At 44.0% G+C, this 20,741-nt stretch overlaps 2 protein-coding genes and 1 non-coding gene across 8 annotated transcripts in view; 1 reads left to right on the plus strand and 2 right to left on the minus strand.

Moving 5' to 3' along the window:
• The window catches only part of LOC144698197 (uncharacterized), a 510,286-nt gene that overhangs the window by 484,657 nt on the left and 4,888 nt on the right, over window positions 1-20,741 (plus strand). For 3 of the 6 annotated variants that reach the window (XM_078570159.1, XM_078570158.1, XM_078570160.1), the window contains exons 1-2: window positions 16,078-16,121; window positions 16,533-16,656. The gene's annotated coding sequence lies outside the window, so the exon portion shown is untranslated. Of the gene's footprint in view, window positions 1-16,077; window positions 16,122-16,532; window positions 16,657-17,923; window positions 17,977-20,741 lie in introns of those variants that run through there. The other 3 variants (XM_078570156.1, XM_078570157.1, XM_078570161.1) reach the window with 2 other exon arrangements.
• Window positions 1-20,741, minus strand: part of LOC144698216 (uncharacterized) — a 500,519-nt gene that overhangs the window by 445,920 nt on the left and 33,858 nt on the right. The window lies entirely within an intron of this gene.
• trnak-cuu (transfer RNA lysine (anticodon CUU)) lies at window positions 8,016-8,088 on the minus strand. Its single transcript has one exon. It is a non-coding gene; the product is annotated as a tRNA-Lys (tRNA).

Below are 20,741 nucleotides of genomic sequence, written 5' to 3' on the forward strand. Positions count from 1 at the left end.
ATGGCAGATTTCCTTCACTAAAGGATATTAGTGCAGCAGATGGGTTTTTACGACAATCGGTGATAGTTGTCATGGTTACCATTACTGAGGCCAGTTTTCAATTCCAGATTTTATGAATTGAATTCAAATCCCAGCAACTGCCATGTTGGGATTTGAACCCATACCGCCAGAGTATTCGCTTGGACTCTCTCTCCCTTGTCCAATCAAACACTCACAAGGCAGAGACGTCACAGGCCACCTTCTCAAGGCAATTAGGGATGTGCAATAAATGCTGGCCCAGACAGCCACGCCCACATCGCATAAATGAATAACAAAAAGTACACATATAAGATAGAAGGAACAGCTGACACAAACCCAAGGATGACTCCCAGAAGCTGGGGCTGCTCTGACAAAGACACATTATCGAGCAGTAATCCTGCAAATTATTACCACAGTTTGGGGTTTATCAGGATCACCAGGGAACACAAATCGTGGAAATTCTCAGAACCTGCGGCCTGCCTGACGCAACAAACTACTGAACTCACTCAACATTACCCCAGGGATCCTCTCTCCCTGCTCCATTCCCTCTGATACAATCCTCCTGAACTCACTGAATATCACCTCAGGGACCCTCTCTCCCTGCTCCATTCCCTCTGATACAATCCTCCTGAACTCACTGAACATCACCCCAGAAATCCTCTCTCCCTACGCCATTCCCTTTGATACCATCCTCCTGAACTCACTGAACATCACCCCAAGGATCCTCTCTCCCTGCTCCATTCCCTCTGATACCAGCTCTGACGCGAAGCTTCAACTCTCACTCCACTGATTTGCCACTGTGTTTTCAGTTTTTAACCAATAATATAAACTCTCTGTTTAAGCAGTGTGGACATGAGCAAAGAACCCTCATTCCCACACAAGGCCGAGGCGGTGAATGTGCTGAATCCTGTCCACTCGGACACCAGGGGCGTTATCACTGTGCTTTAATCAACCAGAAATTGAACCCGGGCCGCGGCAGTAGAAGTTCCGAACCCTAGCCACGAGGCCAGCAAGGAGGTTACCCCTGCAGTTTGATAAACGATACTTTTGCCATTTTTTTTTTCATTTTACACCACTTTCTCCAGAGGCAAAATGACCTATTCAGCCAATTAAAACAACCACTGCCATTGGCTAGAACATGAAATTGACAGGTTGGTGAAATAGTACCAAAAGCTGTGAAATGCAAAATTCAATTTCCAAAACCCACCAATCAAATCACTGCGGTTCTTGTAAATCTTTTAAGGCAGCACACGACTGATATTCATGACGGAAAGTAATTGACCAACACAAAATTCTTCCACTTTCATGTCATATTTTTTAATTATTAATCTCCACCTCAGACATTTCCAGTTCGATTTAATGCCCACAAGGAGCTTTAACTCTGTTTCTCGTTGCACTGATTATGGCCGGCTTGCTATGCATTTCATGTTTTATTAAAGCCAGGAATTGGTGCTCTAATAAAAACAGGGGGCGCTGAAGTTCACAGCAGGCCTGGCAGTATCTGTAGAGACAGAAACTGAGTTAACTTTTCCAGACAATATGATGTCTTGAGAACTGAAGGGAGATAGAAATGTGATGGGTTTTATGCTGCTGCCGAGGGAGGGTGGAGCAGATGGAGCAAAATAGAGGGTCAGAGATAGGTTGGAGGTCAGGAGGGATTCAATGACAAAAATATCATGGAACACAAGTCAAAGGAAATGTTTATGATATCATTAAAGACTAAAGCATGTGTTAATATCTAAACAAAGGTCAGCACTGACTGGAAGCAAAATAGCAGAATGTGTTAATAGCAGGAAAAGGGTCAGCGTTGTCTGAAAGCAAAACGTGAGAACAAGACGCAGACTGGCACTTGGGGTGGGGGTGGGGGGGGGGGGTGGGGCTGCAGGGAAATTAAAATGGAGGATGGAGTTCATAATGTGAACTTGTTGACCTCAATGTTGAGTCCAGAAGGCTGTAAAGTGCCTAATGAGAAGATGAGGTGCAGTTCCGCCAGTTTGCATTGGGCTTCACTGGAACATTGTAGAAGGTCGAGGACAGAAATGTGAGCGTGAGAGCAAGATGGTGACAGGCAGGCCTGGGTCATGCTTGTGGGCTGTGAATGTGTTTGGCAAAACAGGCAGTCAGTCTGTGCTTACTCTCCCTAGTGTAGAGGAGACCACATTGTGAGCAGTGAATACAACAGCCTGAATTGTAAGAAGTGCAAATAAATCTCTGCTTCATCTGGAAGGAGTGTTTGGGGCCTTGGACGATGAGAAGGGAGGAGGTAAAGGGGCAGGTTTTGCACCTCCTGCGATTGTATGGGAAGGTGCCATGGGAAGGGGATGAGGTTTTGGGGGTAACTTTTTCAAATCAGTAATTGGTTTCTGGTTGTGATATTTTTGCACAACAGCGAGACCGGGGATCAAACCTGGGCGATGAGAGCGCCGAATCCTAACCACTAGGTCACCAGGGTATTTGTGTAACATCTTGTTTCGCAAATGCAGCTGTCAACCCAAACATTGATGGTTTGATAACATCTAGGGCCAGTGGATTCACCCTATTCCGGCTTCTACGTATATTACTGACATAGTTCTGCGTTGTGTCCTTTGGCTACAAGAAAATATTGTCCAAACTTTGCCAGCCCTGCTGTTATCCCAAGTACCTTCCCAGACAAATAGTTTTACGAATGTTTATTTCAAAGAAAATAAGATAAATTAGATCAAACATATGCATAACATTCAACCCATTAGAAATATTGGGTTCAAAGCAACAAATAGAAATTGATTCTATGATTGCACATATCCATAAGACCATAAGACATAGGAGCAGAAATTAGGCCATTCGGCCCATCGAGTCTGCTCCGCCATTCAATCATGGCTGATAAGTTTCTCAACCCCATTCTCCCTCCTTCTCCCCGTAACTTTTGATCCCCTTACCAATCAAGAACCCATCTATCTCGCTCTTAAATACATTCAATGACCTGGCCTCCACAGCCTTCTGTGGCAATGAATTCCATAGATTCACCACTCTCTGGCTAAAGAAGTTTCTCCTCATCTCTGTTCTAAAAGGTCTTCCCTTTACTCTGAGGCTGTGCCCTCGGATCCTAGTTTCTCCTACTATTGGAAACATCTTCTCCACATCCACTCTATCCAGGCCTTTCAGTATTCTGTAAGTTTCAATCAGATCCCCCCTCATCCTTCTAAACTCCATCGAGTATAGACCCAGAGTCCTCAAACGTTCCTCATATGTTAAGCTTTGCATACCTGGGATCGTTCTCGTGAACCTCCTCTGGACCCTCTCCAGGGCCAGCACATCCTTCTTGAGATACTGGGCCAAAATTGCTCACAATATTTTAAATGTGGTCTGACCAGAGCCTTATGAAGCCTCAGCAGCACATCCCTGCTTTTACATTCTAGTCCTCTCGAAATAAATGCAAACATTGCATTTGCCTTCCTAACTACCGGCTCAACCTGCAAGTTAACCTTAAGGGAATCCTGGACTAGGACTCCCAAGTCCCTTTGCACTCCAGATTTCTGAATTCTCTCCCCATTTAGAAAATAGTCTATGCATCTATTCTTCCTACCAAAGTGCATGACCTCACACTTCCCCACGTTGTATTCCATCTGCCACTTCTTTGCCCATTCTGCTAACCTGTTCAAATCCTTCTGCAGCCTCTCCGCCTCCTCAATGCTACCTGTGCCTCCACCTATCTTTGTAGCATCTGCAAACTTAGCCAGGACGCCCTCAGTTCCTTCATCTAGATCATTATCGAACTGGAACATACCATCGCATTGAATGAATCCACTGTCTGTTTACATGTTCCTCAGTGAAAATGTCAATCATCCTTTACTTTATGGCATACGGGCACTGAAAGCAGCCTGGATTCAAAGAACATGTGAAGATATGAACTAGGAGCAGGAGTAGGCAACTCGGCCATTCAAGCCTGCTTTCCGCCATTCAATAGGTTCATGCCTAATCTGATTGTAATCTCCCACCGACCTCCCGATAACTTTTCACCCCCTTGTTGCTCAATAATCTATCTAGCTCTGCCTTCAAAACATTCAAAGACTCTGCTTCCACTGCCTTTTGAGGAAGAGAGTTCCAAAAACTCAAGACCCTCTGAGAGAAAAAAAATTCTCTCATCTCTGTCTTAAATGAACGATCCCTTATTTTTAAACAGTGATCTCTAGTTCTATGTTATCCCACAAGAGGAAACATCCTCTCCACATTCACCCTGTCAAGGCCCCTCAGGACCTGAAAGATTTCGGTCAAGTTGCCTCTTAGCCTTATAAACTCCAGCGGATACAAGCCTAGCCTGTCCAGCCTTTCCTCATAAGACAACCTGACCATTCTTGGTATTAGTCCTGTAAACCTTCTCTGAACTACTTCTAACGCATTTACACCTTTCCTTAAATAAGGAGGCCAATAATCTACACAATACTCCAGATATGGTCTCACCAGTGTCCTGTACAACTGAAGCATAATCTTCTTACCTCAATTCCCCTCACATTAAATGATAACATTCTATTAGCTTTCCTAATTACTTGCTGTACCTAATAGTTCAGCTTTTTAAAAAATTCTTTCAGACCTTCTGAATCGCTTCGCACATCCCGAACCTATACTCCATGTTCCATCCTTGTTGCCCTGATCTGTCCTAAATCTCTTTACAGTCTATATACTCCCCTGTATCTTCCCCAAAGCTTACATTTCCATCGCTTTCATCAGCTAAACTTTAACCACAGGCACCAGCCATGACCGAACCCACAGCACCTGGTTTCCGAGATCAGTATTTTAACCACTGGGCTATGCCAATGGCTCTGGTATGTACAAAAAGGTCAATCCCGTCGTGCAACTTTTAAGCCGGCTGATTTTCTCTGTACCATTTACCATGAAGATACGTAACGAAAGTGAATAAAGTTTGCGATGGTAAAAATGCATTTAATCGCTCAGGGAACTGAACCACACTGACACATGGCGAGGAACACACACAGACATAGACACCAATAGTGACAGAGGCCGAAGGAGAGACAAACATTCAAAAATCAAGGATGTCGCCAAATTGGCTCCATTTTTGTTCCATTTGCAACTGCAAATTTGGCGAATGCCTACGGAAATGAAAAATACACGGGATCATTTGAAAGATTCTTTAGTCAATTTCATAGATAATTAATTCTGTAACTTAAGCAAATTGATATAGGGTGTGAAAAGGTATTGGAGGTACTGGCAGGCTTAAAAGTGGACAAATCTCCAGGCCAGGGTGATCTGTGTCCCAGACTGCTGAGGGAGGCAAGGGAGGAGATCACAGGGGATCTGACCTAAATTTTTAATTCCTCCCTGGCCACGGGGGAGGTGCCAGAGGACTGGAGAACAGCTAATGTGGTTCCACTATTTAGGAAAGGTTGTAGAGATAAGCCAGGGAACTACAGGCCAGTGAGTCCCACGTCAATGGTAGGGAAACTATTGGAGAAAATTCTGAAGGAGAGTATCTATCTGCACTTGGAGAGGCAAGGTTTGATCAGGGATATTCAGCATGGTTTTGTCAGAGGGAGGTCATGCCTAACAAATTTGATTGAATTTTTTGAGGAGGTGACCAGGTGTGTAGATGAGGGGAGTGCAGTTGATGTAGTTTATATCGATTTCAGCAAAGCCTTTGACAAGGCCCCACATGGGAGACTTAGAAAGAAGGCGAATGCACATGGGATACAGGGTACTTTGATAAGGTGGATTCAAAATTGGCTTAGTTGAAGGAGGCAGAGGGTGATGACAGAAGGATGCTTTAGGGACTGGAAGCCAGTGTCCAGTGGCGTACCACAGGAATCTGTGCTCGGTCCCCTATTATTTGCCATTTATATAAATGACATAGATGACTATGTGGGGGTTAGGATTAGTAAGTTTGCGGATGGCACAAGCATTGGCCAGGTGGTTAACAGTGAGGTTGAGTGTCTTGAGCTACATGAAGATATAGATGGGATGGTCAAATGAGCAGAGAAGTAGCAGATGGAATTTAACCCTGAAAAGTGTGAGGTGATACACTTTGCAATGAGTAATTTGATAAAGAAGTATTCAAAGAACAGAACGGCACTAGGAAGTTCTGAGGAACAAAGGGATCTTGGCGTGTGTGTCCATAGATCTCTGAAGGCGGAGGGGCACGTTAGTGGGGTGGTGAAAAAGGCATATGGGACACTTGCCTTTATCAATCGAGGCATAGATTACAAAAGTAGGGCGGTCATGTTGGAGTTGTATAGAACCTTTGTGAGCGCCACAGCCGGAGTACTGTGTGCAGTTCTGGTCGCCACATTATAGGAAGGATGTGATTGAACTGGAGGGGGTGCAGAGGAGATTCACCAGGATGTTGCCTGGTATGAAACATTTAAGTTATGAAGAGAGGTTGGATAGACTTGGATTGTTTTCATTGGAGCAGAGAACACTGAGGGGTGACGTGATCGAAGTGTACAAGATTATGAGGGGCATGGACAGGGTGGATATGGAGCAGCTGTTCGCCTCAGTTGAAATGTCAGTCACAAGGGGGCATAAGTTCAAGGTGAGGGTCAGGAGTTTTAGGGGGGATGTGAGGAAACACTTTTTTACCCAGAGGGTGGTGACGGTCTGGAATGCACTGCCTGGGAGGATGGTGGAGGCGGGTTCCCTCACATCCTTTAAAAAGTACTTGGATGAGCACTTGGTTCGTCAGAACATTCAAGGCTATGGGCCAAATGCTGATAAGTGGGATTAGGTAGGTAGGTACGGTGTTTCTCACGTGTCAGTGCAGACTCGATGGGCCGAAGGTGTGATTCTGTGATTCTGTGAATTCATTCCTAAAACAGGAACAGTGAGAAATGTAGTTTGGTATGATTTGATCCTACATCAGGAAAATCCAAACGATTTCCAACCCATTTCCTGAGCAACTCAGCTCTGTACTCAGGCGCCATGTGCCTCTTAATGCTCTGTACACAAAATCAAAGAATGGCTATAGCAGAGAATGAAGACGTGGCCCCACCTATTCCCTGGCTGGCCTGCAATTCCTACTGCCTCTTTTCGATCTTTCCTCCAGAATGGAGCACTGTACTTGTACCGAGCACACACTAAAGGATTTGGCTAAATTGACTGAAAATATGAACTGTCTGAAACTCTGTCAAACCCCACGCCTCCATAGAAACTGGAGCTTAAATCCAGCGCCTTCAGCCGTTCAGCTTCGCCACCACGATCAATTCCGAAATTGTCATTGCCTTGACAGAAAATTTCAATCATCCTCCACTTTGTAGCATATGGGGACTCGGTAATGGAACAGTCTCCACTGAAAAAAAACATACAGAAAGAAACAATTTCCTCTTGCATCTTTCCAACCTGCTTTTTCTCTCTGAACTTTTTTAATATGAAGCTACACAACTAATGTGAATGAAGTTTGCGATGGTAACTGTGTCCACCCCCTCGTGGAGCTGAACCACATTGATTCATTCCTGATCCGAACCACTCGCTGTGCAACACAGAAGCCCCTTTAAAATTGCAGACTTTATTTTCTGTTATCTCTCCTCTCCGACCAAAATGAATCACTTCACACTTCCTCCCATTAAATTTCAGCTGCCACTTGTCCATCCAAATGGATTTGTTGAAGGGGCCGAAAGGAGAATCGACTCAAACTGGGAATGAACGAGTGAGAATGAAAGATGAAGTGACGGGTTTTAAAGATCCTGGGGGAAAGAGACTCCGGGATCAGTTCATTGTGACAGTTCACACAGCAACAAGAAAACAACATTCCCTGATGAGGGCCAAACCCGGGCGGCAGGAGTGGGAGCGCCGAATAACAGCGTATTTACATAAAACGCAGAAGACTTGTTCAGCCAATAACAGCATCGAGTGTGTTCGACATTAACATGAAGTGAACAGTGAGGGGAAAATAGTGCCACAAGCTGCGGATGGACAACTTTCAATTTCCAAACCCACCAACAAAATCAATGCGGCTCCGCTGAAACTTTCAAGGCAAATATTGATCCTTTATAAGGTTCACTAATATATTATTGCGCCCAGCGTGGGACTCGAACTCACGACCCTGAAATTAAGTGTCTCATGCTCTACCGACTGAGCTAGCCGGTCCTTTATAAGGTGCCGTTCCCAGAACTATCCACAGTCCTCCAGGTGTGATCTAACCAGGGCTTTGTCTCGCTGCAGCAAACCTTTCCCTCTTTTCTATAACAGCCCCTGTAACAGGTTGTATAGATTGTACAGAGCGACTGAGAAAAATGAGGACATGCTTGAACTGAATAAACTTCTTTTGAACGTTCGGTATGAAATCAGCTGCATAAGTACATTTCTTGATTCAAAAACTATATGAGAATCTCGAGTCCGACTCTTGATGTCATTGGGTCAGGGAAACTTTGTTAATGATCACACAGTGCGCATGGGCACTGCAGAAACTCCTGCACCTCTTTCAATATTGTTTCTCTTCACTCAGAGTTTACAAAAGGGAGTTGGACAATAACTTGAAAGCAAGAAAAACCAAGATTATGGAAAGCTCTTTGTAAAATGCTATCATAGACACGATGGGCCGAATTGTCTCCTAATGTGCTGTGTAATTTTATGATGACATTGTTGGATCAGTCTGACTCCAGCATTCCTATTTATAACAGCTGAATCCATTTCTTCAAAACAAAGACCCAAAGTGCTGCTGCATGGCCGCACAGGTTAACATTGTGGACAGGTCCATTGTGATCTCAGCAGTCTGTCGTTTCTGTGGTGTAGTGATTATCATGTGCACCAAACACACAGAAAGTCCTTCATTCGAAGCTCGGCAAAAAAGAAGCTTTGCCAAAAGCCGTTTGTAAAGTGTGAAGGGAAGTTCTCTAATTTACTTGTGTTATGAAAGACAGCATCATACAGCCACGCGACACGTCTTGTCGAGGTGAATAACATCCAACAAAATAAAAACAGCCGCCATTCCACCACACACGAACCACTGGAAGTTATTGAACATTTTCAACCGTCACTCGGCAGGCCGATTAGTAGTTTGTGCAGTCAACAAAAAAGGATTATTGATGCAGATTAACATACTTACTCCCCGTCTCAAAGAGTGGCTAACAGCAATGTGTGCTCCTGAAGAAAGGTGCAAGGATACTGTAACTGAAACTGAGGAAATGGCAGACATGCTGCAGAATCACTTTGCATCGGTCTTCAGAATAGAGGAAGAGGAAAAACTACCAGGGAGTCGAGGAAACCTAGACTCAGTGTAGGTCTGGTGAAACCCCTCCTTTCCTATTCAATCGGGAAAGAAGAGACATGACGGGATTTAGGCACCAGAATGTAAAAGATGCCATGAGCCTATTTGAAAGAAGAGCAGGGGAGTTCTCCCCGATTCCTGGGCAATGTTTATCCCTCAATCAACTGTTTCCATGTATCCACAATGAATGTCCCACTCTTTTGTTTGGAAGAAGGAAACTTTTTAGAACAATTGCTAATGTGGTAGCGACGATCTGAAGTTTTAAGTGGGTATCTTGCCAAGTTGCTTTGCATCAGCTTCTGTGGTGTACTTGTTCAGTATTTTGGCTATTTGGTTGGTGGTTCGAGTCCATCCACGGGTTGAGTTTTCACTTCATCGGCATTCATTCCCCCACAGCTCTGGGTTGTCAGGGTCCACTTTACCTGCAAGAAAATATTTCACAATCGAGGAAAGTGTTTCTGTTATTTAGTGAATTCCCGCACAAGCAGTTTTTTTTCTCATGTATATTCACGTCAAGTTTAATGATAAAACGATTAGACCAATTAGACCAACCATGTACCGATATCTAACCCATTGGAAATCTATGAAGTCATTGGATTCAAACAAGCCCATTCACTCCTCCTCCTCCAGCTCCACAGTGAGTGGGACAGGGAAAAGCAGAAAAGCAGCAATATTCCGGCCCCACACTCTCCAATCACCCGCTGCCAGCAGAAAGCGGTGACAGCAGCTTCAATCAACGGGTTACTGCCCATCCCTGGGACGCAAGATACTCCAACCCGGGCTAAACCTCCCAATACACCGAGCACAGGTTCAGGGAAACACAGATAGATTATATCCCGGTCACTAAACCTCCGAGCGTCATTTACAGAATACCTGAGTGAGTGAGTCACAAATAAAAACAACAACTTTCTAAATCTTTTCACTACGAAATTCTTTCCTTTCATTTAAAAACTGACTGTGGTGGACCTGAAAATGAGCACCATGGGATTTGTATTACCGACTGACTTGTTTTCCATTGTTTGTCCATCAGGCTTGCAATTCAACTTGTGTTGGAGATTGAAGCGAATCTGATTTCAAAATGTGGCCACAAAGCAGGTAAATATTAAATCCAGGAACAGATCCTGAGGAAAATGGATCACAATGTTTGGAAGGAGGTGCAGCTGGGAAGCAGAAGCTGTGAATGATGTTATTGATGATTGAGGGGAAAGCATTGGAATCTTGGGCTTCTGGTGGTCAATTTCCTTCTCTACCATTGCATTCAGACAGTTATCTCATTGTGATAAGGGATATGGACATGTCATCACCACATGTCCCGCTAGCTCAGTCGATGGAGTTTGAGACCTTGAAATGTCCTCGGTTTGAGCCATTCCTCCAAGGTATCACGGGGCTCAAAGTAACTCAAAGTAAGCACTCCATTATTCATATCACAATTGCTGGTTTATGAGTTAAAACTGCCCCCAGCTTCACTGGAAGCACGGCAGACATGTGGTCCAGTGTACAATGAATGATGATATTTGAAGGGGAAATTTCCAGTCAAACCGCTGCACCAGCAAAACTGCTCAGAGTCAAAGAGTTAGAATCGACATTTCGTGGGGAACTGAGAGAAGTGAGTGCAGTTCAAACACAATCCAGCTGAGAAAGATCAGATTTATATGATTAGGGGAAAGTATTGGAAAACTCCTGCTGAACCTTATTCACATCAAAATGAGCGAGGAGGAAAGATTGGATAGGATGGGTCTGTTTTCTTTGAACAGAGGAAGCGAAGGAGATTTAATTGAGGAATATAAAATTATAAAATCGAGATGGAGAAGATAGAAAGGACTTATTCCCGTGAGCAAAGCGATCAATAACCAGGGGCATGGATTGAGAAAGAAACAAATCTTCATATTCGTAAAGTGCCTTTCACCACCACCGGAATCCCAAAGGGTTTTATAGACAATTATGTACTTTTGAAGTGTATTCACTGTTGTAATGTAGGAAATGAAGCAAACTCCCACAAACAGCAGCGCATTGATGACCAGATAATCTGTTCTTGTAATGTTGATTGAGAGATAAATATTGGACAAGAAAAGGGACCCTGTTACAGAGTCATAGAGTCATAGAGGTCTACAGAACAGAAAAAGGCCCTACAGCCCATCGAGTCTGTGTCGGTCAAACAAGTACCTAACTATTCTAATCCCATTTTCCAGCACTAGACCCAGAGCCATGTATGCCATGGCATCGCAAGTGCACATCCAAATACTTCTTAAATGTTATGAGGGATTCTGCCTCTACCACCCTGTCAGGCAGTGAGTTCCAGATTCCCATCACCCTCTGAGTGAAAAAAATCTTCCTCACATCCCCTCTAAACCTCCTGCCCCTTACCTTAAATCTATGCCCCCTGGTTATTGATCCCTTCAACAAGGGGAATAGTTCATTCCTGCCTACCCTATCTATGCCCCTCATAATTTTATACACCTCAATCATGTCCCCCCTCAATCTCCTCTGCTCCAGGGAAAATAACCCCAGTCTATCCAATCTCTCCTCATAACTAAAACTCTCCAGCCCAGGCAACATCCTGGTAAATCTGCTCTGCACTCTCTCTAGTGCAATCACATCCTTGCAATAATGTGGATTCCAGAACTGCATGCAATACTCTAGCTGTGGCCTAACCAGCGTTTTATACAGTTCCAGCATAACCACCCTGCTCTTATATTCTATTCCTCGGCTAATAATGGCAAGTATTCCATATGCCTTCTTAACCACCTGTTCTTTGTCAAAATTGTGATTTGGGATCTTGTACATCCAAGGGCAGACGAAGCCTTAGTTTAGCATCTCGTCAAAAAGGCATATTACACTCGAAAGTGCGGGACTCCCTCCGTATTGCACTGGAATCTCAGCCTAGACGGTTATGCTCATGTCCGACAATGGTATTTGAGCTCACAATTTTCCAAGTGAGAATAAAGGGCGGTACCAGCTGACCCATGGCAGACTAAATAATTCAAATTAAAGTATCTGGTGGAAGAATTAGAGAAAAGCTGTAGAGTAATTTATTTCACACAGAAGGTGGTGGGGGTCTGGAACTCATTGCCTGAGCTGATCATAGAGGCAGAAACCACCATTGAAGTAAAGGAACTAACACATGGAAAAGCATTTGTGGTGCTGTAACCTGCAAGGCTATGGAGCAAGAGCTAAAACATGGGATTAGACTGGTTTGCTCCTTTTGTACTGGCATGGACATGATGGATCGAATGGTCTCCTTCTGGATCATAAAGATTTCTGTTTCATTGTTTCAATGCTTCAATTGATGATTTTCTTTCCCCTGTGCCGGTTGTGCATTTGCTCAATTAAATATCTCCATAAGGCAATGGAGGAGAAGGTTTCAGATTCCAACGTGGAGCAGAAGAGAAATGGATCAACAGTAAAATAACACATTTCCAATCAGAGCGGAAATAGGTGACAGAAACAGAATGATTCTCCCACCTTTAGTTTCTTCACTAGTCCAATTCCCATTCCATTCCATTAGCATTGCTTTTGCCTGGCATCCTCATCCCTGGTGTTATTTATTCTCTTCTGTCTTCCACCCAATCACAAAACTTCTCTCCTGCTATTAACGTCTTTAATAATAGCTTCTAACTTTTCCCTTGACATCTGTCAAGGTCACCATGATTTTCGGAAAGGGGAATCATGTTTAACCAATTTATTGGAGTTCTTTCAAGAAGTCACACGTGCTGTGGATAAAGAGGAACCAGTGGATGTACTGTACTTAGATTTCCAGAAGGCATTTGGTAAGGTGCCACATCAAAGATTATTGCTGAAAATAAAAGCTCATGGTGGAGGGGGTAACATATTGACATGAACAGATGATTGGCATGAATGGGTCATTTTCTGGTTGGCAAGATGTAACGAGTGGTGTGCCTCAGGATCAGAGCCAGGGCCTCAATTTTTTACAATTTATACAAATGACTTGAATGAAGGGACGAAAGGTGTGGTTGCTGAATTTGCTGATGACACAAAGAAAAGTAGGAAAGTGAGGTGTGAAGAGGACATAAGGAGGCTAAAAAGGGATATTGGCAGGTTACGTGATTGAGCAAATATCGGGCAAATGGAGCATAATGTGGGCAAATATGAACTTGCCAAATGTTGGCAGGAGGAATAAAAAAGCAGCTTATTACCTAGATGGTGAGAGATTGCAGAGCACTGAGATGCAGAGGGGTCGTGGTGTCCGAATGCATGAATCACAAAAGGTATAGCAAGTAATTAGGAAAGCTAATAGAATGTTATCCTTCATTGAAAGGGGAACTGAATACAAAAGTTGGGAGGCTATGCTTCAGTTACATAGGGCAGTGGTGAGACCATTTCTAGAGTACTGTGTCCAGCGCTGTTCCCCTTGTTTAAGAAAGGATGTAAATGCGTTGGAATCAGTTCAGAAAATGTTTACTAGACTAATACTTGGGATGGGCAGATTGTCTTCTGATGGAAGGGTGGACAGGCTAAGCTTGTATCTGGAGATTAGAAGAGTAAGAAGCAACTTATTTGAAACACATAAGATCCTGAGGGGTCTTGAGTAGGTGGATGTGAAAAGGATGTTTCCTCTTGTGGAAGAATCTTGAATTAGGACTCACTGTTTAAAAATAAGTGCCGCTCATTTAAGACAGAGGTGAGAAGTCTTTTTTTCCTCTCAGAGAGCCTTGAGCCTTTGGAACTTCTTTTCCCGAAAAAGCGATGGAAGCAGAGTCTTTGAACATGTTTTTTCCTTTGAAACGGAGGTAGAGAGATTCTTGATAAGCAAGGGGATGAAAAGTTATCGGGGGTAGACAGGAATGTGGAATGTGGAGTTGTGGTTACAATCAGATTAGCCATGATCTTATTGAATGGCAGAACAGGCTTGAGGGACCGAATAGCCTTCTCCTGCTCCTAATTTGTATGTTTCTATGTTCGTATGTTTATATGTTCGTTCCCTCTCCTCCTTTCCCTGTCTGTGTACTTTCTTGAAATTTATAATACCTTTCTTTTTCTACTTCATTTGATAGTTCACGGACCTGCAGAGTGAATGTTTCAGTTCGCTGGCTTTTTATCCAAACTGGAAGAATTCAGAGATTCAATAGTTTAGCAGTAAGGACAGAGTCAGGAGTAAGAGAGAGTGAGAGGAGGGAAGAACAAATGGTCTTGTGATAGGAAGGCTGGAAAGATTAAATGACAAAGGGGGTGATGATTCAAGGTAAGATTTGGTGATAATGAGACAAATAAATAAACTAATAGGACAGATGAAGAGACAAAAAACACGTCCAGAGGGTGTTCAAACGATAACAGCAGAACCATTACCAACACCTACTGTCCGAAAAAATTGGAGTGTGGTTATGATCTGAAATTGTTGAAGTGACTGTAGAGTCCATCAGGTTGTAAAGTGTCTGATCAAAGATGAGCTGCTGTTCCTCGTGCTTCCATTGAGCTTCATTGGAACAGTGCAGGAGGCCAAGGACAGAGAGGCCAGGGAATGATCAAGAGCTAGGATCACGCTTGAACACTCAATGGTGATGCTCCACAAGTCGCCCATGCCAGATTAAGTATCCTCAGTGCAAAGGAGAATGCATCATGAGCAGTGAAAACATGATAATGAATAGCAAAGAGTAGCAATCACTGTGTCACCAAGAAAGTGTGTTTGGGGCCCTGAAATGTGGGAAAGGAGGAGGTGAAAGGGCGGGTTCTGCATCGGCTGTGCTTGCATGGAAATGATTCACTGTGATGTTCATAAGAACATGAGAAATAGGAGCAGAGGGAGACCATACGACCATCTGAACCTACTCCACCATTAAATGATCTTGCACATCCATTGAATCGTTTAGTATACAAAAAGTAATGGATTTCTATTTGAATATACTCAGCAAGAGTGATATATTCAATTTATTTTCATCTGGAAAATGCACAAAGTGCACATGAATTGCAAGTGCTCCCTTTCGCTGCTTGGTAATAAGATTAACAACTTAATCTGGCCTTGTGTCACCGCACTGAAATCCTGCCATTCTCAGACACGCTGTTCTTCATGTCATAATTGATGGATAAACAGTCCACTGTTCCAAGGTAAGACAAGTTTGTAGATGCTCTGTAGTGTTACAGACTAGCTCATTGGGTCTGCTCATTCTATCCCATCTTATATTCAGCTAATGGGGAAAATGAATAAAATACTGAAACATACTGCGATTTGCGGACAGTGGTGAGTTCGGTGCTCAGATTAGCTCAGGTCTCCATATTTAGAACGATGAAAGAAGCGAGCGATGGGGGCGATGCAAGAAAGGTTTATTGGACTAATGCTACAACTGACAGGTTACACCTATCAAGAAATATTGAACAGGCTGGAGACGTTTTATGTGGAAAAGTGAGTGAGGGGTGACTCGATCGAGGAATTTAAGATCACATAACTGTTTCTACAGGCCAGACAACTGAAAGGTGTTTCCACTTCTGCAAGGGCGAAAATAAATATAACTTAGTAATGAATCTAATGTGAAGTTCAAGAGAAGCTTCCTTAACCAGAGATAAAAACGGACAATGCTGGAAATACTCAGCATATCTGGCCGTATCTGGGGATTGAGAAACAGACTCAACGTCCGTCTAATGATGCAGTGCAGTTCTAATGAAAAGTCATAGACCTGAAATTTAAGTGATGTTTCCCTTTCCACAAACACAACAGATCTGCCGAGTGTTTCGATTCAACAATATCGACTCTCAATGGCTGTGTCGGTACCCAGCATTGTCCGCGGGGAAGAATGTGTCCTATCCAGACGACAGGGGGCTGGCTGCGCAGGCGTACTACCGAGCTGGAAGTTGGGCATGCGCAATGCGGTCCCTGATTGGGGCATGCGCAGTGCGGGTTGTGCCTGGAGTGAGACGGAGAAGGGAGAAACAGTCGAGTGAGGTTGAGTAATGGGGTCGCTGGGTGGGTGGAGAGAATTAGAGCCAGGGGAGTGGGCGGGGAGGCCTCATAAACACCCGGAGAATACCTCAAACCCCCACTTAGAAGCTCCCGATCCTGTGTTTGCGCGGGATGGGGCGACAGTTGTTGGCCTGCTCTGGGTCACAGGCCTGAGTTAACGGCCGCCATCTTTCCCAGGGGCGAGATGCAGCAGGGCGCATGCGCGGTCGTCCCTGTCAGCAGGAGGAGAGGATGTTGTGAATTTCTATCCTGGACTGGGATGGATTTTGGAAACTCCTTTTACAGGGGGTGAGAAGGGGTGAATTTCCATACAGCAAACTCAAACGAAAAGTAATGTTTGTCTCTTCTAAATTTCTATCCTGGAAATTTCTATCTTGGACTGACAATGAAGGTCTTTGTAAATTTGTTTTACAGGGTTATTAGAAGTGGAGAATTGACAGACGGGAAACTCAAACCAAACGTCACATCCAGATCTGACAGAGTCACTCGATTCATCAGAACCTGAATATCATCAGCATCTGAATGTGGAATGAAAAAGGTTTGTCTGTTCTGTCTGTGGAAAAGCACCAAGACGCACAAACCCTGGGTTAGACCACACCTAGATAATACGTTCAGTTTTGTGCAACAAACTAAGGAAGGATAGAATGGTCTTGGAGAGAGTGTAGCACAGATTTACCTGAGTGATACCTGAACTCCAAGGGTTTAATTACAAAATGAGATTACAGGAAATACCCATAGAGTCACAATGGCACAGAGGAGGCCATTTGTACCATTTAGCCCATGCCAGCTCTCCAGAGCAATCCAGTGAGACCAATTCCCCTGCTCCACATCCCTGTATCCTTGCAAGTTTATTTCCCTAAAGTGCCTATTCTCCTTCACATCCCCCTCTATCTCTTCCCCAAAAACTTAAATCTGTACCCCCTTGTACAATCAACTGATGGGAACAGATTTTCTTTGTCCACCTTATCTAAAGCTCATAATTTAGTATACCTCTTTCAATCTACCCTCACCTCTTTGCTAGAACCATTCGTTTAAATCTCCTCTGCGCCTTCTCAAGGACCTTTACATCTTTCCTGAAATGTGGTGATCAGAACTGGACACAAATACTCGGGTTGTGGCCTAACCAGAGCCTAACAAAGATTCAGCATAACTTCCTTGCTTTTGTACTCAATAGCTCTATTTATGAAGCTCAAGATTCCATATACCTTGCTAACTGCTCTCTTAATCTATCCTGTCACCCTCAAAAAATCTCTGCACATAAAGGGCCAGATCCCTCTGACTCTGTACACTGTTTCGAGCTGTGCCATGAGGCCACTATTGTCTTTCTCTCTCTATCCTTCCTGTCAAAATCCATCACCTCGCTGTGAAGGTTGTAATCTCTGAAATTTGGAAGATTGAGAGGTGATTTGATTAATGGTTTCAGGATGTTAATTGGAATTGACAGGGTAGATAGAGAGAACTATTTCCACTGGTTGGGGAATCTAGGACAAGTGGGCGGAGTCAAACATAGAATCAGGTTCCAGCAGCTTTTCAGGGAGAGAAATGTTGTTGCAGAAACTCCTGAACTCGATGTTGAGTTCTAAAGGTCGTAAAGTGCCGAATCAAAAAATGAGCTGCTGTTCCTGGAGCTCCCACTGAGCTTCATTGGAACAGTTCAAGAGGCCAAGGACAGAGAGGTCAGAGTGGGAGTGGGGCGGAGAATTAAAATGACAAGTGACTGGAAGCTCAGGGTCAAGCTCACAGACTGAACGGAGGTTGTGCCACAAAGTGATCACCCAATCTGTTTTTCATCTTCCCAAGTATAGAGCAGACCAGATCATGAGCAGTTAATACAGTAACTCAGCTGCAAGAAGTACAAGTAAATCACTGTTTGTTTCATCCCACAAAATCTCAAATATAACCTGAAGGAATATATTTGGAGAGGAAAGGATACAAAGTAAAGCAAACCGACTGCCAGAATATTAAATTTCACCCTAGCCATAAAGATTGTGAACATCAGCAGAAATCAACCCTAATGTCAAAATCAACGTGGTTCAGTCCTCGATGTGATTAACAGCAGCAATAACAGCAGTATCCTGCAGTCACTTGACAGCTCACTGGTCTGCCTGCAGGTTGGATGAACGAGTGAAGCTCTTTTCACATTCAGAGCAGGTGAACAGCCCCTCCCCTGTGCGAACTCGCTGGTGTTTCAGCAGATCCCTTGTGCTTTTCAAATTCTTCTCGCAGTCAGAACATTTATACAGTCTCTCATAAGTGTGCACTCCCTGGTGTGCCCGAAGGTGTGATAAAAATCCTTTCCCACATTCAGTGCAGGTGAACAGCCTCTCCCCTGTGTGACTGTGGCATTGAGTTTCCAGATCTCAGTCAAAGAGTCACAGAGGTCTACAGCACAGAAAAAGGCCCTTCAAACAAGTACCTAACTATTCTAATCCCATTTTCCTGCACTAGCCTTGTATGCCATGGCATCGCAAGTGCACATCCAAATACTTCTGAAATGTTATGAGGATTTCTGCCTCTACCACCCTTTCGGGCAGTGAGTTCTAGATCCCCACCACCCTCTGGGTGAAAAAATTCTTCCTCACATCACCTCTAAACCTCCTGCCCCTTACCTTAAATCTATGCCCCCTGGTTATTGATCCCTCCACCAAGGGGAAAAGTTCCTTTCTGTCTACCCTATCTATGCCCTTCATAATTTTATACACCTCAATCATGTCCCCCCTCAATCTCCTCTGCTCCAGGGAAAATAACCCTAGTCTATCCAATCTCCTGTCATAGCAAAAACTCTGCAGCCCAGGCAACATCCTGGTAAATCTTCTCTGCATTCTCTGTAGTGCAATCACATCCTTCCTATAATGCAGATTCCAGAACTGCACACAATACTCTAGCTATGGCCTAATCAACGTTTATACAGTTCCAGCATAACCACCCTGCTCTTATATTCTATGCCTCAGCTAATAAAGGCAAGTATCCCATATGCCTTCTTAGCCACCTTATCAACCTGCCCCGCTACCTTAAGGAACCGGTGAACATGCACACCTAGGCCCCTCTGATCCTCGGTACTTCTCAAGGTCCTTCCATTCATCTTGTATTCCCGTGCCTTGTTTGACCTGCCCAAGTGCATCACCTCACTCTTATCCGGATTAAATTCCATTTGCCGCTGATCAGCCCATCTGACCAGCCCGTCTATATCCTCCTGTAATCTCAGGCTTTCCTCCTCACTATTTACCACCCCACCAATTTTTGTGTCATCCGCAAACTTACTGATCAACCCTTCTACATTCAAGTCTAAACCGTTTATATATATCACATGACAGATAATTTAATTCCTTTCAAGATCGCCACATTGACACAGCTTCTCCCTAGTGTGATTGCACTTGTGTTTTAACAAGAGAAAGGATCAGTTGAAACCTTGACAACACGCAGGACACATGCATGGTTTCTCCCTGCTGTAAATGATGCTGTTTGTGGGGCTGAAGCGAGTCACAGTCCCAGTGACCAGGAGAGAAAATGATTTACTCATTAATTTTATTCTACTAGAGAAGAAAAAATATTCCACAGAAAGTGGAATTGTCTGCTCTGAATTTCTATCCTGGATTGACAGGGATGACTTTGTAAACTCCTTTTCCAGGGCATAAGAAGGGAAAAATTTACAGACATGAAACTCAAATCAAACATCACGTCAAGATCTGACGGTCACTCGATTCACCAGGACCTGAATATCAGCAGCCTTTGAATGTAGAACGAGAAATTTTTGCCTATGGAAAGGATTTAAAACTTCAGTGTGACTGGAAAAGCAGCGAGACACACACACACCAGAGTGAGAGTGTTCCAGTGAACTGACTGTGGAAAGAGCTTTAACCAGTTACACAGCCTGAAAAACATCACACCATTCACAGCGGAGAGAAAGCGTACCCCTTTTTCTGTGTGTGGACGAGGCTTCAACTGATTATTCAACCTGGAGAAGCACAAGGACACCCGCACCATGGAGAAACCATGGAAATGTGGGGACTGTGGGAAGGGATTCAATTATCCATCCAAGCTGGAAACTCATCGGCGCAGTCACACTGGGGAGAGACCATTCATCTGTTCTGATTGTGGGAAGGGATTCACTCAGTTATCTACCTTGTTAACACACCAGCGAGTTCACACTGGGGAGAGACCATTCACCTGCTCCATATGTGGGAAGGACTTTACTAAATCATCTACCCTGACTGATCACGAGCGAGTTCACACCGGGGAGAGGCCATTCAGTTGCTCTCACTGCGGGAAGAGATTTGGCCGGTCTTCCAAACTCACTGAACATCTCCGTGTTCACACTGGGGAGAGACCGTTCACCTGCCCCGTGTGTGGGAAGGGATTCACTTGTTTAACCAACCTCACATCACACCAACTTGTTCACACTGATCAGAGACCTTTTCAATCTTCTGTCTGTGATTCTGGCTTCAAAAGCACAAGGGATCTGCTGACATAGCAACACAGTCACACCAGGGAGAGGCCCTGCTGTCTGTCCTGAATGATTCCATTTCACTAACAAATGTTGAAATGTTTGCTTCACACCCACAGGGTTTCATCTGTTTAAAGCCACAAACAGAAAGGTCCAGTTTTCTCTTGGAGTTTGAGACA

Source organism: Cetorhinus maximus, chromosome 23, assembly GCF_964194155.1.
Source record: "Cetorhinus maximus chromosome 23, sCetMax3.hap1.1, whole genome shotgun sequence".
In the NCBI taxonomy this organism is placed as follows: Eukaryota; Metazoa; Chordata; class Chondrichthyes; order Lamniformes; family Cetorhinidae; genus Cetorhinus; species Cetorhinus maximus.